The sequence below is a fragment of the Penaeus chinensis genome, chromosome 38 (genome assembly GCF_019202785.1).
Source record: "Penaeus chinensis breed Huanghai No. 1 chromosome 38, ASM1920278v2, whole genome shotgun sequence".
In the NCBI taxonomy this organism is placed as follows: Eukaryota; Metazoa; Arthropoda; class Malacostraca; order Decapoda; family Penaeidae; genus Penaeus; species Penaeus chinensis.
Window position 1 is genome coordinate 15865861 of NC_061856.1, and position 6841 is coordinate 15872701.

A 6841-nucleotide genomic window follows, 5' to 3' on the forward strand; every position below is an offset into this window, starting at 1 on the left:
ATGCTGCGCTCCCCCATTCTTTCTCCTCCCCATACTCTCTCTCTCTCTCTCTCTCTCTCTCTCTCTCTCTCTCTCTCTCTCTCTCTCTCTCTCTCTCTCTCTCTCTCTCTCTCTCTCTCTCTCTCTCTCTCTCTCTCTCCACCCTTCCCTGCCGCTCGACAGGACACGCCGTTCGTATTTTCCTGTTCTGACTTTTTCCTCGTTTGCGTTGTGTCCGCTTCTCCCGCCTCTCCTCCCCTTCCCTTTTTCACATCTCGTCATCCGGTATTTATGAGTAAAAATAGAAACACGAATATGACGATACAATGTATTAAAATTACAGAAGTGCGTAGAACGTTTCGGTTAAAACTAGAATCTTAATCAGGTGTGTGTCAGGAGACGCTTTCATATTTTCCTTTCCTCCCACATCTCTTCGTCAGTTGCAATAAGATTCTGCTTCACAATGGAGTAATTATTCATAACAGTTAAGCTATTAGGTGTTCAGCATCAAGAATTTTGTATAACAAATTGAAAATAAATGTCTCTATGAAATAAATATCTCCCTATTTATCTGCCATGTATTATTAACCATTGCTTGTATTTCCATCTCTTTCCTTTTCTCTAACTCTTATTCGATCTCAATATCTTATAAAGGCGAGTGTACGTTCGTGCACCTAGGCGTAAGAGTGCAATGACTCGCTATACTAGCCGGGGCCACAGCTGGAAGTGTCTGGATACGTGCGACGCTCTCTTGTACAGTCCGAGAAAAACTTGTTGGCGTTTGTTGAGACACCCGTAAATGCTCAATTTCTTCGCATTTTTTCTTATTATCACCTTCGAAGTATTTCGATAAGGACCTTGTGATTGCAATGCGTATTTAATGTGAAATTAATAAGAATAATAACAGTAACTGGCAACTCGACATGAATGGAACATTGCTTAAGATAACACTCATAAGGGAAGGATTGAGAAAGGTTGATAGACAGAGGAATATGTTGAAACTGAAGCAGATACTAGAGAAGAGGGTAATAAAAAGCCAAAGGGAAGGCGTAGTGCGATAAAGATGGAAAACTACACGAATAAAGAAATACCCAAACATTAAAAAAAGGAGACAATAAAGAGACAGATGATAAAGATAAATATTAAGGAGGTAGAGAAAATTATAATAATGCAGTAGCAGAGCATGAGGATAACTAGACAGATGAAAAAAGGGAGATGGAACGGGGGGAAAACCGAAAGATAGAAATGAGGACACAAGACAGAATTAGAGAGATGGGAAGATAAATACAGACAAACAAACACAAAACGGATCAGAGCCATTTATCAGCAGAGAGAGAGAAAATAGAGGGCAATTTCGAAAGGCACTGGCATAGACGGTTATTAGTGATCCATAAACAAGGCTTTTTTTGTGGAGTCACAGTCCAAAGCTGCCAATGGTACCCCTGTAACACCTGAACATGAAAAGAGCTAACTCATACCGGTTCGTCAAAGGCTTCGATTCAGTGACCCGAACCAAGAACCTCGACTATCATGGTTCCGCAATTCAGTAGTTCCTTGCAAGAAAGCGTGATCGTTAGAGGGCACGTTGAAATGTCGTGAAAAGGTTAAAATAAAGGCTATGTGTTTACAGTTTGTGCCGCTGTGCTTGGTCTGCTTCTTGCATTCAGTTCAAGCACTGTCTACGAAGGATATCAAAAGCACACGCAATTGAATGTCACACTAGAAAATAGCGTGTGTCATTGGTAACTTTAGTCAGCCGTTTGACATAAGCTATTTGATTTTATAGAATAATTTCCAACAATATCGAACATTTTAGTCACCTTTTGATCTCTGATATACATCATGCATTTTATTCGGGACGGTTGACAAAGCCTGTATCAAAGGGAAAGTTTCAGTAGTCGTTTTGACGCTTTTGTTACTTTCGACTGCATTGACGTGCATGACCGTTAAAAAAATGGTTGCAGTCCATGTGGACGATGGAAGCTCGAAGATGAACTTCCTTTTGTTTGTTTGTTTTTGGGTACCATTGTAAATAGACAGAATTATTGCCCGTGCGAACTTCCGTCCATTAAAGTATATTCAGTACATACGTGATTACAATCTAATAACGAGAATCAACCATTTTAAGGTTATTATTGATGCTGGAGGCAGAAATAAAAAAATAAAAAAATGTTTATCTAGTAAACATCAAGGAAGTTGCAGCTGGAAACATGGTGATAATCATGTATTTTCATTATTACATTGAAAAAAAAAAAACAATATACAAATAAAGAAAATGCATAGAGGAAAATAGTCTATATTTTCTCCTTTTTTTTTTTTTTTTTTACAAATCTTTATTTTTGAATCACTTGAAGAGCTCTCGAGTTCCAACCCAATGATGAGAGGCGAATACTAGAATAAGACTTAGCGATTGAAGGTGAAGAGTTCTCTCTCCGGCAGCAACCGCAAAAATCCTTCATCTTGCACGGTATTTTTAACGCCTCCATTCGTGTTCCTATTACTTCCGTGTTTGTACTGTGTTTTAGTACGTCAAGGTATGGAGACTGCTTTACAAAAGGAATTCAGATTAAGACCGTTCATTTCGTTATTCTGGAGGAAGTTGCTGGAGATAAATACCTCTTATTGTGCAGGTACGGTGAAAATTATATTTTAGAAAATAAAATACAAAGTTATGTGTGTCTGTGCGTGTGAAATTGCGAAGATATCAGGCTTCTCTCCGATTATAGCCAGCCGTTCTTTCTAGGATACTCAGATGACATAATCTTCCTCTTTTCCGTCATCTCGAGTAACCTTTATAAACGAACCAGAAGGATACCAGCGTTCAGAAATGGAAATCATTATCCATCAATGGTAGTAAAATCATCATCCAAGAATGGTAGCAAAAAATATTATCCAATTATGGTTAGTTCATCTACAAGTACCACACCAAGGCCTCTTCACTGTCATTTTCATAGACCAGTTCTCTTATCTTTAGTGTGTACAATACGAGGGGCAACTCTCGTCACTACTAAAAGTGGTTCTAAAACATTTATAAATAAAAGGGTTAAAATAGAAATTTGTAAACAAACGAAGAATCAAGCTTTTATCTGTACTTCATCTGTAGTTAGTTTTGGTTACTGTTATCTTATTCGAACTTCAATCTCCTTTTATGTATGGGAAAGGATGTTGCTCTTCAGGACTACTTTCATTCGGTTCTCTCCTCTTCGAAGCCGAAGTGACGCAACCAAGGGGGCTCTTAAGGGCACAGGTGGGAAATAAGGAGCGTAGTTTGACTTCCGTTCTGAAGTGTTTTCTTCTTTTCTTCTTCTTTATATCCTCCAGCGGACGACTGCAAAAAGGTGTACCTGCTATCGCGTCTTCTGCGGCCATCTGCTAGAGTCGATTTGCAAGGAGCAAATCTTGTTAGAGCTGGTTAACACTATGTAACATACAGATAACCATCAATGTATCTTCCTCGAATTCCCACAAGCAGTGTCACAGCAGTGCCTCAACTTCTGATTGGCAAGTATGGCACGTCGAACAAAAGGGAAAAAGGCGTGGGTATTTGTTTGCCGACTACATCTCATATTTTTGGGAGGTGCAAGATGCGCCATCAATTGCGTGTCACACAAGTAGATTACTACACGATTGCGTACTCTACTTGTGTAAGTAGATTACGCAAGTAAAATACTAGCTCCTTTAGAAACTACAGATCAGTAAACAGCACCTCTCTCAACGCTGCAAAGGCATAATTTACTTATCATCCATGTACACAAGAACAGATCACGGACATGATGTTCCCCATTCGTAACAGCCAATGCGGAAGAGCAAGTTCAAGCGGTTTAAACTCGATACTGTAGACAATGAGCATGTGTTTGTGTGAGGGGAAAGAAGACTTTTAAGATAAGCAACAGTTATTCAGATATTTTTCTGTTCTATATATGTTAAGCGAAATATTTAACCAACCATTTCTCCGGTCGTTATTGCAAAATAATCAAAGATGTTAGTTTGAAGTGGTCTTTTGAGGCAAAGCTATGTTGACATTACAGTGCCGCAGATGGAACACGCTTAGCCTAAGACCACACCCACGTGGCACATAAAACAAAAAAAGTGTAATACCTAAATTGGGTTAGAATATTATAAACAAATATGCGCAATATTCTCTTGCCAAATATCCTACTTAATAAGGATATCAAAGTTGATTGTTTATTTTAAGCTACCAACCCCTATGGTAAAAAAAGGAGAAGTGCAATGTCTAAAGATTAGAGCACCTACAGCCATGACTTGCTTACACCCACCTCAATTGTGATACCTGGAGATGCCTAGAACTGTTAAACTGCCTTCATCTAGCTACATCAGTCTCCTCAATATCGGCGGGCTCCATCTTCGGCTGCAGTACTGAAAGATGTACCGTATTCATGTTGACAAATGTAGAAGAGGTATGAATGAGAAGGAATATCCCTTGTATTGTTAAGATATTCATTCTGATTCACACCTTTTCTACACTGAAAGATGTCTTAACATCTCACCTCTCACTTTCCCGATACGCAAACTTCACGGATTTTACCTATTCGATTATATATTTTTTCAATTATCATTTTTGGCTGGCCTTCCATTAGATATTCAGTTCATATTAAATCAGAATCCTAAAGAGAATTGAGTGACAGGAAATGAGACATGGCTTATTTGACTAATTTCCAAAACGCGAACGTACAGTGCTTGAAACACCAAATCCTTCCTGTTTTGTTTAGCAAACGCCTTTTTTTTTCCCACAACCCCTTCCCTTCCTGCCTCCATGCTCGCGTGATGAATAAATGCCCTCTCTCCCTTCCCATCTCTGATAAATTTCTTTGCTCGCCAGCCGCTGCCCAATCATGTACCTCTTTGGATTAGCCGAATCACGCACCCCACCCCCCTTTCGGATTCGCAAACCAGCCATACCATTTCTAATATACTTAATCTACCCCCAATCTCTAGAAACCAAGCTTTTGCCTTCCTTTTTTGGAAACTCTAAGTACTGTTGATCCCTTTCGCTCCCAATAGGGTATCAAAGCAGATAAGATTCTACAGAAACGTTAGGACTTCCTCACAGTGACGTAACAAACAGGGTGGTGAGTAATGTCAGATATATGGAACTGGTTTAGCAACAGATTGTGGCGCCTGTATTAATTTCCCATGGGGGAGGGCTCTACCCCTGGAATATGTATCAAGGTTATATTATTATTATAGTATAATGATAACTATAATCATGATCAGCATCATTATAATGATGATGGTTGTTTTTAGTTTTAATTTTATCAATATGATTACTTTTGTTGATGTTATCATTGTAATTATCATTATTATTTTTATCATTATCATTACATTATCATTCATTTTATTATAATTATTACCATTATCATTCATTTTACTGCAGTTATAACCATTATGATTCATTTTAATGCAATTATTACCATTATCATTAATTTTACTGTAATTATTACCATCATCATTCATTTTGCTATAATCATTACCATTATTAGTATTGTGGTGGCCCTTATTATGATCATCACTTTTCTATTTCTTATTCTATTCATTATTAATGCTGTTATCATTATCATTGCAATTACCATCATCATCATCATCACCACCATCCTTATCATCATCATTTCCATCCCCATTACTATTTCTGTCATCATGATAGCCGCCATGACTATGACTGACTGAGGGAGAGGGTGGGGGGGGGGGTTACCTGTGCATGCCCTCCCTTCCTGCGGACGCTACTGCACTAGACGTGATCTGCAATGCTAATCTCGAACCGCTAACAAACTCAGACTACAAAATATAAGTCGAACCACGCGCGCACCCTTATTTGGCCATTGTCAGAGTCATCAGGATGCAAGAACAATTTTCAGAACACTGAAGGCAGCACAGAGAGAGCGTGGCGACCAATGAGAGTTATTCGCGGACCGACCGTATGAACGAAATCAACGTGTAATGGTTTAACGACCTTCGATAAAGCGTGCACGGAATCGGACAGAAGCACTGGTGGAACTTTAGAAGAGGATGATAACAATAAACAAAAGTATATATATTCATGAAGCGACGTAAGAACTTTCCTAAGACTATAAGCTCAAAGACTATAGGGTCTTCATTCTATAAAACTGTTCATTCTGTAAAATATTCATTCTATGAAGCTTTCCATTCTATAGAGCGTTTCATTCATAAGGGGAAGTGTTAGAGGTTCACAGCTTTAAAAGAGAGAGAGCAGAGATCTTCCCCCTGTTTTTCGTAAGGGGAATGATTGTAATAGGTCTGCCGAACCGAACACACGTGCCCTGTAACATTAGCATTGAAGTGCTTGTTGTTCAGGTAATTTTGGCTTCCTTGACACCAGCTGTAGAGCCAAATGGCCTCTTATCTTACAAGGCAACGAGGTGTACAATGCACTTTACATCTTTAACAACCATCGTGTTCCAGGAGTTTTTTTTCTATGAGGATATATTGATCGAGATTTTTTTCGTGAAGCTTGTATACAAAAATAATAAACTTAAAAAAAAAAAATCTTACTAGCGTCCATATCATCTCGTTAGTTTTAATCTTTCGTATTCCAAGGCACCAAAAGAATTATCTTTGTTATTCTATTACATGTCAGGATTCACTCATACTATTCTAAAACATGCAACACATCCCAGGCACGGCTTATCAAGGCGGTCTGGAACTGGGACACTCGATCACTGGGACTGCAGCAAAGACGGAAAAAAACAACTACTTCCCGCATACGCTCCAGGTATAAACCCCTCACAACAACAAATAAACTATCTTTATTCATTCATTGAACTTTTCCAGGAAGGCAACGTATCGATTACCATCTCAAATAACAGTAACAGCGGTACATATCAAG